Source organism: Mirounga leonina, unplaced genomic scaffold (genome assembly GCF_011800145.1).
Source record: "Mirounga leonina isolate KUSES-001 unplaced genomic scaffold, KU_Mleo_1.0 Mir_151, whole genome shotgun sequence".
Classification (NCBI taxonomy): Eukaryota; Metazoa; Chordata; class Mammalia; order Carnivora; family Phocidae; genus Mirounga; species Mirounga leonina.
Window position 1 is genome coordinate 46590284 of NW_023270377.1, and position 12739 is coordinate 46603022.

At 35.8% G+C, this 12739-nt stretch overlaps 1 long non-coding RNA gene across 3 annotated transcripts in view; it reads left to right on the top strand.

The window, feature by feature from the left end:
* The window catches only part of LOC118012241, a 344578-nt gene that overhangs the window by 125863 nt on the left and 205976 nt on the right, over nucleotides 1–12739 (top strand). Inside the window, exon 1 of one of the 3 annotated variants that reach the window (XR_004679648.1) lies at nucleotides 10056–10157. The exons of the other annotated variants lie outside the window; for them this stretch is intronic. This is a non-coding gene — a long non-coding RNA (uncharacterized LOC118012241). Of the gene's footprint in view, nucleotides 1–10055; nucleotides 10158–12739 lie in introns of those variants that run through there. 3 annotated transcript variants of the gene reach the window in all.

Here is a 12739-nt window from a genome sequence, read left to right on the forward strand (position 1 = left end):
TTCATCTGTTGATGGACATGTATATTGTTTCCATATCTTGGCTATTTATGGCATGCTGCAATAAACTTGGGCATTCAGATAGTTTTTTGATACTTTGTTTTCATTTCCTGTGGATATGATAGAAGTGAGATTGCAGGATCATATGGTAGTTCTGTCTTTAATTTTTTGAGGAACTTCTGTACTGTTTTTCATAGTGGCTGCACAAGGGTTCCTTTTTCTCCACATCCTCACCAACACCTGTTATCTCTGTCTTCTTGATGATAGCCCTTCTGACAGGTGTGGGGTGATATCTCACTGTGGTTTTGTTTTGCATTTTTTGATGATTAGTGATGGTGAGTGCACCCTTCCATAGCTCAGCTGGTAGAGTGGAGCACTGTAGACTGGACATGTGAGGCATTTGTTTTAATCATGTGTAAGGCTTTAGAGTTTAGCAGGAAAATCCTAATTCAGAATGCCTTACCTCTTATGAAATTTATACATTTAGAGAGTAATGTCATTTTGAACAAATAGATTAATATAACAAATACTTATTAGTCATCTTATTATCAGGTCAAATAACTTAATGAGGGATATGTGACAGTAAAACTCCTGCTCTTATAAACCAGAGTGGAAGGGGCAGGGATTGTGGCTATTTCTATCTTGTAGTTTACAGAATATATAATTCTTGTTGCTTCTTTCCGTTTTTAGAGTAGATAATCTTGGCTAAGCCAGTATAGTTCCTTATAGAATTTTTGGTCTAGTTGGGGAAACAAATCATAACTCTATTTCTATGTATCTATAGATTTATGAGAGTATAATTAATTATCCAAGGGGAAAAAAGATAAAGCTAGATGAATATATAGACAATCAGATTTTTACGCATTCAGGGGTGAGGGAGAGCTTGAAGACTTCATGGATGATAGGGACCTTGAACTGGGCCTTGCAAAATTGGTGAAGTTTAGAAAGAAGAAGTAGCCAAAGGTGTCTTCCAGACAGATGCAGGTGTAGAGAGACAATACTGAGTAGGGAAGGTATTAGAGGAGTCTGGTGAAGTTAAAAGTTTCTGGGAGATAACTTTTGGTTGACTTAATGCAAACCAATTTCTATTGGTAGAAATTCTCTTTAGAGTACACGTGATGCTGGTAATAAGGTCTAGGACTGCATTGGGTTAAAGAACTTCATATTAATTCCAACTCAGTAATACTGAAAGGAAAAATTCTCTTTTTATTTCATTTTCCCATAGGAGAAGAATATATATTTCCTATCAATTAAATTACTCTGGTAATTGAATTTTATATGTGTGCTCAATAATATATAGTTCCAATATTTCTGGGATTATATTTGTGATAAAATTTGCTCTTAAATAGAATCTGCTAAAATGATCATCGCTTAGGAATTGATAAGGCTAATGCTCTTTCTTCTGTATGAAGGATACTGTTTGAACAGTGTCTTTTTGGAACTGGAGGAGATACTAGAGTACAAAGTGTAAAGACATTTATGGAGTTTTCCTGAAAAATGGTACTCAATCTAAGACCACTCTTAAATACTATAATGGCAAAATAATATTCTCTGAATGAAGGAGCATTCTTGGTATAAAAATGGAATTAATCTAAGAGGTAGAAAACAAGTTTTCAACTCTAACTTGAAATTTGACATTTATTTTTCTATCATAGGGAACAGTTTCAGTTTTATTTCATAGTTACATAATTAGAAATATATGGTAGAAATAATTTTGATAAATGACAACATAGTGCTTGTTACAATTCAGTTGCACATACTAAATATTAACTAAATTTTGAGAGCAGCTGATGAAATAATTTAAAAATAGGTGATTATATAAGATAATTTTTTTGTCAAAATAATTGCAAGACTTGAAAAGGGATCATTTTTGATGGAGTAAAAAAATTTCTCTCTGGATCTCAAAAGCAGACTTTAACAAACTATTTTTCTCTGATAGTAGTCAAAAAAATTTCGTTATTTAGATGCTTAGATGAGAGCTGGATTGAAGGTTACACAAAATGCCATATTTTGAGAAATTAGATAGTTCATCCCAGTTTAAGTATGATTACAGGCAAATATGATTTTAAACATATTTTTCTTAGCTAAATATTGATAGAAATTTAAATATTCAAAAACTTTTATCAACATTCAGTCAGGAAGTTATTCTTACAATCATACTTTAAGATAGTTACTGTGGTAAGTTACAGAACCAATTTATACTCCACGTAGAGCATTTTGATGGCCATTAAACATTAACAACTGTGGCATTTACAGGAAGTATCTTTTGGTGATTCAGGAACTTTTACAGTACTTGATGCTCAACAGTCATATGAACAGAGATTTTGTAGGACCAGAAACAGAAATCAGATCACCATTGGCTCTCACTCTGTTGGAAAAATATAAAAAGGGTTATTTGAAATCTTGTCTATTGTGATAGTATTACAGGTTTAAGTACACCCTCAATAAATACAGTAGCTATTCTTCTCAAGTGTAGCTTATTCTACCCTTTACTGAAATCTCTGTAAATTTTATGCCTGGTCAAATATTCTTTATTTTCTAAGATTTTCTTTTTTTTTTTTTTAAGATTTTATTTATTTATTTGAGAGAGAGAATGAGTGAGAGAGAGCATGAGAGGGGGGAGGGTCAGAGGGAGAAGGAGACTCCCTGCCGAGCAGGGAACCCGATGCAGGACTCGATCCAGACACTCCAGGATCATGACCTGAGCTGAAGGCAGTCACTTAACCAACTGAGCCACCCAGGCGCCCTATTTTCTAAGATTTTTATTTGACCTTACCGACTCTCTTTTCCATCACACTCATATGGTTTGGATATGGCCTGTGGTTTCTATCTGTTCTCATATTTAATCATTTTCCTTAATCACATGGATATTTGTTTTCCTATACCCATAGTGTGTAGGGGTTTCAATGAAAGTTATTGAATTTACTTTTCTGTGGATAGTTCTCTGGGAGAACAAAAACATATACACATGAATATAACCATTTCCTTTCCTTTTGAGATGGTTTACCAAATTTGGACTAAAAAGAAAAACCTAAAACCACTTTAATTTTAGTAGAAGTTGGTGATCCTAGGGATTTCCCCAATATTCAAGTAAGAATTATGAGACACACATGTTTGTTAGAGAAAAACCTCCATATCCTGGCCTTTTGTTTCCATGTGGAGGGACTTCACGGAGTGTAAAATGTCCAGTTTCTTTCTCCACATTTCATTCACTCCTCCAAGAGAGAATAATGCAACCTAGTAAGTATGGGAGAAGAAACTGAATAACTTATTCTTTTTCTCACCCTGTCTCTTGGTTCTTCAGTCTGACTGCCACAAAGTGCTTGAATTTGGGTCTCTTTCTGTCTGCCTTTGGACAGACAGTCCTGCAGTGCTTTTGCCTGAAAACACGTCTGTAAAGTATCATGATACCTGGCAAAATTGCAGCTCTAAACCATATTCTCCAGTCTGTTTCATTAGAAACAAAGGTAATAGCGTGAAATTTGAGTCTATCTCCCAATTGTTTTCAAACCTAGGGGAGGAACAGCAAGTATTATTTGACTCCGTTAAGCCCCGAACTATCATAACATGCCCCCCCCCTTCTCGGTTTTATTTCACATGATAACCACTCAAGCTCTTATTTTCACCTCACTAGGAGAAATGTTTTGTTCTCTCAGCATTTTTTCCCTGGTTGTAAATGATAAATTTAACTTAATAGAAATGAAGTACTATTAAAAATCTCTAATGTTTTGCCTCAGAAAATGAAGCAATTCCAAAAGAGTCACATTTTAAGTTTGTTCATTACCAAGTGAACAAAGAATGACTCTTTAAAAGTGATTTAAATTTTTTAGGATTTTATTAATATTTTATATTTAATATTAATTCAACTCACAAATTGTAGCAAAATTTGTGCAGGTAATTTCACAAAAATATTTTGGCCCTTAGACAAGATTTTGGCCCTTAGACATAGTCAAGTGACTATGATGACTTAAAATATTTTCCTTACTTTTATAACCTCTTTTCATTTTCCTTTCTGCATTTCCTTTCTGCATTTCTGTCTATATTTGTCTTATTATCCATAAGGACTCTCCTTGTGCTTAAAAAATGTAGGAGAGTGGTAGAGTGATGTTGAGCATCTTTTCATATGTCTATTAGCCATCTCAATGTCTTCTTTGGAGAAATGTCTGTTCATGTCTTCTGACAATGTGCAGAAGCCCAGCGTCAGCTTCCAGCTCAGCAGGGAGCCTGCTTCTCCCTCTGCCTGTTCCTCACCCTGCTTGTGCTCTCTCTCTCTCTGTCAAATAAATAAATAAAATCTTTTTTTAAAGTCAAATAAAATTTTATTTATTTATTTGACAGAGAGAGATCTAGCGAGAGAGGGAACAAAAGCAGGGGGAGTGGGAGAGGGAGAAGCAGGCTTCCCGCGGTGCAGGGAGCCTGATGTGGGGCTGGATCTCAGGACCCTGGGATCATGACCTGAGCTGAAGGCAGACGCTTAACGACTGAGCCACCCAGGCGCCCCAAATAAATAAAATCTTAAAAAAAAGAATAGGATTTAATAAATATTATTTCCTTTGAAAAGAGTTCATTATATTATGGATGTTTGATAAGTTGCCCTGAAAGACATGAGATGACTTCTTACTAGAACTGAAATATATAGATTAGATCTATATGAATGATAATGATTTTGTCTTTTAGGGTGATGGTGTCAGACTGTTTAAATTTAAATCTTAGCTCATTGCCCAAATAGTTTTATAACCTTGATTAAATTACTTAACTCCTGTAAACCTTATTTTCTTGTCCATAAAATGTGAATATATCATAGAGCTGTTCAAAAGATTGAATAACAACATGTATGTAGAATACCCAGCACAGTACTTAGCATATAGAAAGCTGTATAGGTGATAATTATTATTACTTTTAAAATATTTATTTATTTGTTTGACGGGGGAGAGAGAGAGAGAGAGAGAGAGAGAGAGAGAGAGCACGAGTGGGGGGAGGGGCAGAGGGAGAGGGAGAGAGAGAATCTCAAGCAGACTCCCGCATGGGGCTCAATCCCACAAGTTTAACCGATTGAGCCACCCAGTGCCCCAATGGTAATTATTATCATCATTTTATTAGTAATAATCATTTTAATTTATATCTGAGTTATGATTTTTTTGTCCCATGTTTTTATGACTGTTTTGATCACCTCTTTGTCACCCCATTAGTAAGGGAAGGATTCTTGCCCTAGGGTTATGGGGAAGGCCAAACAAATGACACCAGACTCTGGAAAGATGAGACAACAGCAGTTTATTAGTCACATGTACTCACAGTCTGATGGAGGAGGATGCCGCACACCACATGTCACGGGAAGGTGATCTTAAGAACAGAGGAACAAATAGAGGGCTAAGGGAGCAGGCTTTGTAGTGACAAGAGGGTGAGATGACTCTGGGGTCCTATGGGAGGATGTGATTGGCTTGTTCCAGTAATTCTGCAGGCTGGTGGTCAACTGAAACCTGGGATACAAGGATAAGTAGGCACGGAGTTGGTTTCTGTGATGGGTTTGTTTGGCTAGGGGATTTTGTCTCTGAGAGCAGAGTGGAGCAGGGAACTGTTGTTAGGCCATTTAAGACCCTGGAATCAGATGTCAAGGCAACACATAATATTTATTTCAGGCCTTAAACCACAATGACACTGGTTTAATGCCAGAGCTGGATATTAAGAGGATTTAGGTTATTAGTATCAATAAATCCACATTATAGCTAACATCAAATGATATGGACAGTAGGAGGCTTCCAGATACAGATCTTCCAATTTTAATTTGTTTTTTTGCCTTCTTTTTTAGTTTTTTTTTGGCAGGGGAGAGAGAGGGGACCTCAGTTCATATCATAAGATGTACTATACTGAAATCAGTTTCTACAGACTCGGGTGGCAGTTCTGGTCTAAATAAAATTTCTGTCAAATTTACAAAGGCTATTGGATCTTTTTAAAAAATGTATCAGTTACTCTTTTCATTTTGTGCTTCTAAGCTTTGGGCTGATGTAGTCACTGAGTATTTTCAGTTTAAGTGTTTCTGGGTGTGATTACAAGGAAACACATTATACCAATGTTCTAAAATCTAAATGAATACCAACTTGCCGAAATTAAATTTAAGATGGGTATTTTAGCTCCTTAAGTACTATTTGGTTATCTCTTTTATGTATTTTCATTGCAATTGTCATCACACAATATATATGGTATGGTAAAATAGAGAGTTAAAGAATACTACTCTTTGATAATTATTGCTTCTCTTAATTCAATATAGCACCAGGTTATTGACTTAGAATGGGTTTAATATATAAAATGCCGATTTTAAGCTCTTTTTGTAAATGCTTAAAGTTTTTCATTACTAGATATTGAATCTTAAATTTCTCATTTCTAAATTACTTCCTGTGTTGGGTTTAGAAAGCTGAATTAAATCTCTTAATTATTGGAATACAATTTTGGTAAATGTTAATGAAATTCTATAAGATACCTAACTTAGCCCCAGTTTATTAGATCCATTATAACTGACAGTGACAATTAACATACTTAACATAATTTAAAATTTATAATATTTGAACTAATTTATAATAATTTGAACTAATAAAGTGATATGAGTTTTACAAAGTCCACAAGGATAATACCCAAGTATGTAATTAGTAAGCATGAGCATTGACTGGTAATTTATCATGTTTTTCCAGTTATTAAATTGTCCTTTCCTTGGACTTGAAAATGTTATAAAAAGAAAGAGAGGGGTGCCTGGGTGGCTCAGTAGTTAAGCGTCTGCCTTCGGCTCAGGTCATGATACCAGGGTCCTGGGATTGAGCCCCGCATCGGGCTCCCTGCTTGGCGGGAAGCCTGTTTCTCCCTCTCCCACTCCCCCTGCTTGTGTTCCCTCTCTTGCTGTGTCTCTCTCTGTCAAATAAATAAAATCTTTAAAAAAAAGAAAAAGAAAAAGAAATGGGAATAGTATTAAAATTCTCGATCTGTCAGGTAGAAACTGCTTGCTGCCTGCTTATTATTCATTCTCTCCTTTTTCTTTATTAATAGAGTCCTGGTTGTATGTCTAACAAAAGTTTACATCTTCCTACATTCCTCTGCAGGTAGAGATGGCTAAAGACTTAAGGCAGAGGTTACCAAACTTTCTCAATCATGGAGCTCTTAGTGCCTTAGTAATTTTTTCATGGTGCCCTTAAGTCAAAAGAAATACCTCCATCCAAACAACTTAATAAATATCTATGTTCTAATAAGGTAGTAGCCATTTGAAAAAATAATATAAGTAACTTAAGAGAAAAACTATTTTTATTACATTCTTGACCAACCAAATTATGCAGAATGGGAGGTTTGTGCTTTGAATGCTGTGCAACTTTTCAAATCTTGGAATCAGATTGGACCCTATTGACCTCATTTGTTGTTTGATGTTAATTTGCATATGGTATTTGCTTTCTTTTTAACAATAGCATTATCAAAATTCCAGCTTTTCAAAGATAGGTCATTTCAGTATACCAAGATCAAATGTTGAACCCAAATTTGCTCAAGTTAGTTTTTCACTTAGTCTGATAAATGTTGAATATTACAGTACTTTCTTCAAAAACTTAAAATATCCTGTCATGTTCCCATGAATTAGCTGACACCATGAGGTAGTTTGACACACAGTTTGGGAACTATGGGTGTAAAGAAAAATTGTTGGAAGGGACTTCAGGGAATATTTGGAAATAGACGAAACTCAGCTGGTCTTTTGTCATTTGCCCTCCATCCTTCTGCTGTTTCCTGCTTGGAATGCAGATACAATATCTCAAGATGGAGTAGCCATCTGACAATCACAAGAATGAAAGTGGTATCCTAAAGATGACACAACAGTAAATTAGAGGGAAACTGTGTCAGGATAACTCTTCTGCCAGTCCAGTGGGTTCTGGATTGATCACAAATGGACATTTTTGTTATATATGAACCACACTGTGGTAAGGTTCCTATTGAATGCTGCTTACTGCAGTCCTAACTGACTTCATCTAAATTTTTAGCTATGCCCTCCATCAATGTATCAGCCTGAGTTTAGTAGCTGAGTTTAGAAAAGTTTGTTTATGCATCTTTAATGGATAATCTGACTAACTCTATTTATAACAACCTTTCCAAACTTTTTATGTAAGACACGAAACTGCAGAGACATTGGGCTATTACCATTGAAATAAATGAAAATGCCAGTATCCATCCATTCAATATTGGCAATCCTGCTTGTTTTCAGTTTCACTTTATGTCTTTTTTCCATGCTTTCTTGCTGTCACCTAATATGAAAGGTCCAAGGACAAATGCTCTCACTTTTATTCTAAAATTCGTCCTTGAGTTTGACTTGAAAATTAATTGAAAAAGCGCACTTAACTCACTTGTAGGCAACAGAGAATCTTTCTGGGACTGTGGGTGGTAAAGGAACAAGAGTCAAACACAAAAAACTCTATTCACAATTTATCAAAGTTTTTTTAAATGTTAGGGGCTCCTGGGTGACTCAGTCAGTTGGGCGTCTGCCTTCAGCCCAAGTCATGATCCCAAGGGCCTGGGATCGAGCCCTGCATCGGGCTCCCTGCTCCTCGGAAAGCCTGCTTCTCCCTCTCCCACTCCCCCTGCTTGTGTTCCTGCTCTCACTATCTCTCTCTCTCTCTCTGTCAAATAAATAAATAAAATCTTAAAAAAAAAGTTTTTTAAACGTTAAAGATGAGTATAGAAGTTCCTGTAAATGGGATTCCTTGATTTCTCTTTCTGCCATTTTATTATTGGTATATAGAAACGCAACAAACACTTCCCTCAGAGGGAAAGCAATTCAAAGGTAAACAGCTTACAAGCATTCTATTCTCCTAGGATGATTAAGAAAAGTTTCCCTAGAGTTTTCCCAGTTTGAAAGTTCTCAATCTCCGTAAATTTTGCATTACTAGTCAGCAACTAAGAGACTTTTTTTCCCCTCCTCTCCCAGGGTGAATATATTATACATATTCTGTATTAATTAAGCTTAATTTCCTGGATTTTTAGGTCTCTGAGACCAGTAATTTGAAAATCATCTTCCTTTGTTGGGTGTGTATAAATGAATTAAACCAATATTTTCTTAAAAAAAAAAAAGCAACAGAATTATGTACATTGATTTTATATCCTGCGACTTTACTGAATTTGTGTATCAGTTCAAGCAATTTTTTGGTGGGGTCTTTTGTGTTTTCTGCGTAGAGTATCATGTCACCTCAAATAGTAAAAGTTTGACTTCTTCCTTGCTGATTTGGATGTCTTTTCTTTCCTTTTGTTTTCTGATTGCTGAGGCTAAGACTTTCAGCACTATGTTAAATAACAGTGGTGAGAGTGGACATCCCTGTCTTGTTCCTGACCTTAGAGGAAAAGCTCTCAGTTTCTCCCCATTTAGGATGATAATAGCTGTGGGTCTTTTGTATGATGCCTTTATGGTGTTGAGGAAATGTTCCCTCTATCCCAACTTTGTTGAGGGTTTTTTATCAGGAAAGGATGCTGTACATTGTCAAATGCTTTTTCTGTATCTATTGAGAGGATCATATGGTTCTTATCCTTTCTCTTATTAATGTCGTGTATCACACTGATTGCAAATATTCAACCACCCCTGTAGCCTAGGAATAAATCCCATATGATTGTGGTGAATAATTCTTTTAATGTACTTTTAAATTCAATTTTCTATTATCTTGTTGAGAATTTCTGCATACATGTTCATCAGAGATATTGGCCTATAATTCTCCTTCTTAGTGGGGTCTTTGGTTTTGGAATCAAGGTAATGCTTGCCTCATAGAATGAGTTTGGAAGTTTTCCTTCCATACCTATTTTTTTGGAACAGTTTGAGACGAATAGGTATTAACTCTTCTTTAAATGTTTGGTATTCTTCCCTTTCCAACCCTAGATTCCAAAGACCATTTTATATCCTTACATGTCCCTCCCACCTCTCTACACTGTCTCTCTCTCTCAGTCCAGACAAATAAATGCATATTATTTCATTTATAAGGAACAGGGAAAGAACTTTGTTGCATAAGTTCAGAAAGTTTTAGATGTGTGTGACTTAATTATCGTCTCTCATTTATACCCCTTTCTCCTTGTCATTGACCTTAAATGGAGAGCAGTAATCTTCACAAATTAAGGAAGGACATTAATATTTACTGACACCTACTATGTGCCAAGTTCTGGTAAGTACATTCACATATATTATTTTACTTAATATTTCAGTTATTTCAGCATAAGAATGAGAATATGTAAGGCAAGGTGGTGTGATGGGAGGCTTGGGAGTCCAACAGACTGGGTTTGTGTCCCAACTTTGTCATTTAGTAGCTATTTGATCTTGCTCAATACTTCAGTGGAGGTATTATTATTTCTATGTTAAAGATAAAAAGACCAAGTCTCAGGAGGACTTAAGGTTTTAATTGTTTATTCTTTAATAGATGAGCTAAAATTTTTAGAAAAACAACCTCAACTGACTGCTCAGACCCACATACTTCATTGAAACATGGTCTTTGTAGTGCTAGTTTTCTGTTTTTGTAAAACTTCCATATGAGTTTTGGAATTTTATTCTTACCATTTAGAATTGAGACCATTTACATCCACTGTACTAAATTGTAAATGAGAACTGAGATTACTTATGTCAACATGACTAAATATTTGTTTCAGGAAATTCTTGCCCGGGAAGAGATTGCTAACTTGGACAAATAACAAATGTATCAAAAAGACAGTCCACTTATGAAGGTGTGCTTCATTTTCATATGAAGAAAGAACACAAAGTGTTCTTTATGTGTCCATTAATCCTAAACTATTATATCATGGGCTTGCCCAATCCAAAATTTGTTTCCTGCCTTGAAACACTAACCTTAAACCACTTCATCTTAGACCCCAAAACTCTATATAAGTAGCATTCTCTATTATCCTTTTCTTTTGGGCCCCTGCCATGACTTTGTTGAAAGTGGTGTTCTTTATTATAGTAAATCTAAAGAGTTTAGGTTTGTTTTCTGATGGTTTTTTAAGAAGTTATCAGTCAACATCATTGGTAATCATAATTGCTGTGTAGTAAAGAATTAATCTTACCCACAGAGAGATCTTTGTTCATGAGAGATAATTTCTAAGCCCTTGGATTGACCTGCCAATAAGAGTGTTGTTGTTTATCTGTGGGCCTTGGGTCACACTGAATAATCTGATAATGTGAATTATGGTATGGGCTTTGGGCCACACAGCTTAGCCTCCACAGGGGCTGACAACTAAAGGTCAGTCATATAGGTGGTCAGTCATGTCTATGTGCCTAAGCCCTAATAAAGACTCTGGATACCATGGCTTGAGTACACTTCCCCAATTGGCAATACTCTATGAATATTGTCACACATCATTACCTAGAGAAGTTAGCATTGTCCACAACTTCATTGAGAGAGGACAACTGGAAGTTAAACATGTGGAACTATTTTGGACTATGTCCCTTGTGTCTCTTCCATTGGCTGATTTTTGCCTGTATCCGTCTCCTGTAAGATACCATAACCATGAGTATAATAGCTTTCAGTGAATTCTGTGACTCCTACTGGTAAATTATGGAACATGAGGATAGTCTTGGACTTGCAACTGGTGTCATAAGTGAGAGTTGTTTGGGGACTGCTGAACTTCACAGTTGATGTCAGAGTAATGGTAGTGTTGGGCACTCCTAAACTTTGTAAGCACGTACTCAGTGATGACATAGCACGCTCCATTTTGAGTAATACACTCAGTGATAATTCTAACACTTACCAATTTTTCCTTCTCTTCTCTTTCATGGTAAGAGAAAGAATAGACAAATGTTAAAGAGTAAGAGCATCCAGTTATAGCTTCAATCTGTGAGGATATAAATGAATACATTCTATGTATTTAAAAATCAGAGAGTATAGAATAAATTATAAATCATAATAATATTATTACATTACATTTGCACCTTTCTGATTCCCTGGATTTTTTTTTTTTTTTTTTTTAGAGAGGGGGGGTGGGGGAGGGGCAAAGGGAGAAGGACAGAGAGAATCTTAAGCAGGCTCCACACATGATGTGGGGCTCAGTCTCACCACCCTGAGAACATGGCCTGAGCTGAAATCAAGAGTCAGACAGTTAACCAACTGAGCCACCCAGGTGCCGCTGATTCCCCAGAATTTTTATAAGGAATCTTTACTAAAGAGGAAATTTGGGCTTACAGAGATGAAGTATCCTTCCCAGACCTATTATTTGAGAATAATAAAGTCCTTACATCTAGGTTTCCTGATTAGAATTCAGGGTTCTTTCTTTTTAAAATATGTCATATCTTATCCCAGTTGCCTCCATAGAAAGCTATAGGTGCACGTAAACTTTTATGAAATAAGATTCTTAGATACACATTGTTCTGTAACCTCAGCAATATATCACTGTGGCATGAAAATTTTTGACACATTCTTACGTGTTTTCTTTTGGTGTATGCTCTTTCCTTATCCCATTCAAGTAGGTAATCAATTTTGTGATTTTTCTACCTTGGGAATTTCCTGGCTAGGTAGAAGTTCTGGCTGGGGAGAATAGAAATTGTGTACCAGACATTTCCCCTGTTTCCTGTCTTTTGTTTCCAAAAGCTTAAGCCCACTGAAGACAATAGAGTTCAATGAAAGAGAAAGCTCTTAAAGGATATAGAGTGGGATTTCCACAGACCACAAAAATTTTCCTTGTTTGCTGGCGATGAGTGGAAGGTCTGTGGATTTATTCATTAAAAAAAAAAACCTACCTAGTTAAAAAAATGCCTAGTTAT